The sequence below is a fragment of the Parasteatoda tepidariorum genome, chromosome 10, assembly GCF_043381705.1.
Source record: "Parasteatoda tepidariorum isolate YZ-2023 chromosome 10, CAS_Ptep_4.0, whole genome shotgun sequence".
NCBI classification, from domain to species: Eukaryota; Metazoa; Arthropoda; class Arachnida; order Araneae; family Theridiidae; genus Parasteatoda; species Parasteatoda tepidariorum.
The window spans coordinates 30,791,009-30,793,230 of NC_092213.1; the positions used below are offsets into that span (position 1 = coordinate 30,791,009).

The 2,222-nt window shown below is 36.7% G+C and overlaps 1 pseudogene; it reads left to right on the top strand.

Moving 5' to 3' along the window:
• The first annotated feature begins 230 nt into the window (after positions 1 to 230).
• LOC107444758 (charged multivesicular body protein 3 pseudogene) lies at positions 231 to 939 on the top strand (annotated as a pseudogene).
• Positions 940 to 2,222: the final 1,283 nt, after the last annotated feature.

Genomic DNA, 2,222 nt, shown 5'->3' on the forward strand with positions numbered 1-2,222 from the left:
ACATGAATTACGTAGTTTATTACATGATTCATCTTCCTAATAAATCTTTGAATTAAAATTAACATTGCGTCTACCTTCTAATTAAAACAATAAAAAGCATGAGCATTGTCTGTAATAATAGTAACTATCCATCAATGCTTTCTGCAACAATATAACTTTGCAACAATAATATCAACTGAGGTGAATGAATATTGCGAACACCATTTAAAATAAGTCCTATATATTTAAATTATTATTTGAGTAAATTACATATTAAGGTAAATTTGTCTATATTTTGTTTCAAAAATGGGCTTATTTGGTAAAACTAAAAAAGACCCGAAAAAACAAGTTAAACATTGGCTATCAACATTAAAGAAAGAAAGTAATCATTTGGAACGTCAAATAAAAAGCATTCAAAGAGCGGAAGGAAAAACACGCTTACAGCTGAAAGACGCTGCCAAGAAAGGTGATGCAGATGTTTGCAAAATTATAGCCAAGGAAGTACTTCGTGGTAGAAAGACTATAAAACGTATCGATTCCACCAAAATTCAAATCAGTTCTTTCATAGCAACTCTAAGCCATCAGTTAGCCATTTTAAGAGTCGTTGGCTCTCTTGAAAAAAGCACGGAGGTCATGGAAAATGTACAAAATCTTCTAAAAATTCCAGAAATTTTTCAAACAATGGTTGAGATGTCTAAAGAAATGATGGAAGCGGGGATTCTGGAGGAAATGGTAGAAGAGTCGTTCGAAATGTTAGATTATCAAGAGGACATTGATGAAGAAGCGCAAGAAGAAGTTAATAAAATCTTGTGGGAACTAACGGCAGGACAAATTGGTGCAGCACCTGAAACTGCGTCGGATTTGTCAGGGATAGAACACCAAAACAAAGTTGCACCTTCTACATCCAGACAAAGTGATTTGACTGCTATGCAAGAGAAACTTCATGAACTTAGAAGTTAATTATGTACTTTTGTTAAATCGACTAAGCCCATTGCACTGATTTATATTTAGCCTAGCATTGGAGATGTAAATGTTTCAAACTGAATTTGTTTTAAGTGTCTTTATTTATTTAATATTTAAGCAAACACGCAAATATTTTCAAATGTAAGAAATTGCACCGCTGCGGTTCAGGATATAGGCGTTCGCCTCCCATTCTGGTTTCCCAGGTTCGAATCCTAGTGGTGACTGATTGATAAGAATTTCACTACCAGATCGCACTTAGCACAGTGCTGGAGTAAAATATCATCGGTGGTAAACGAATCATGGGTTAGAATTAGCTAGCCGTCGGGCTAACCGTTGTAAGTTTTCGTCGTTTTGCTCTCCATGTAGCGCAAATGCGAGTTAATTCCATGAAAAAGTTCTTCATGAAGGCTAGTTTTCCCCCCAACGTTTGATCCAGGAGTTTCCTTGTCTTCTGGGTGGGGTTAAAATTACTGGGCTAAGGAGTTGATCATTGATAGTCGTAAACTTAGAATTGGGTCCGCTTTTCAACGCCGTTTGTAACGTAAAATAAAGTTTTAAAAAATTCAGGAAACTTTAGCGGTAAAAATTACTATAACAGTTAGTCTCCACAAATCCACAACTACTACACTAAATTAAATGAGATAATATTCTAGATTAATTCTAACCCCGAGGGTCCCCTGGATCGGAACCTCTGCTGGTTCCGATCCAGGGGCTCCATTATCTTCTGGATTGGGATCAAAATTACAAGGATACGGAGTTGAACATTGGTAGTCGTAAATCCAGAATTGGGTCGGTTGTTCAACGACGGTTATAAAATAAAATATAAAAAATAAAGGAACACGAAGCCGTGATAGCTCAAGGAATAAAGCGCTCGCCTTCCAATGAGGTGAACCGGGTTCATATCCCAACAGTGGTCGATTCGAATTCCGCATCCGGCTGGCACCGACCACAGTGCTGACATAAAATATCCTTAGTGATTGACGGATCGTGGTGACTATATTGTTGCTACGGAGTTGAACATTAGTAGTCTCAATCCAAAAAATTGGGTCGGCTGTTCAACGACGGTTATAAAGCAAAACAAAGGATAATGGTAGTTTTTTTTCTCACCCACTATGGCGCCATGACCAGTTTTCCAAACAAATATTTAATCTTATTTTAATAATTTTCACAGTTTGTGACAGCTCAGTATAATGGTTTGCGAATTAGCTTATTAAACAGATTCTCCTGTTCAAATCTAGGTGATGGTTAAGAGGTACTTCACTTACAATTTTACCATTAAC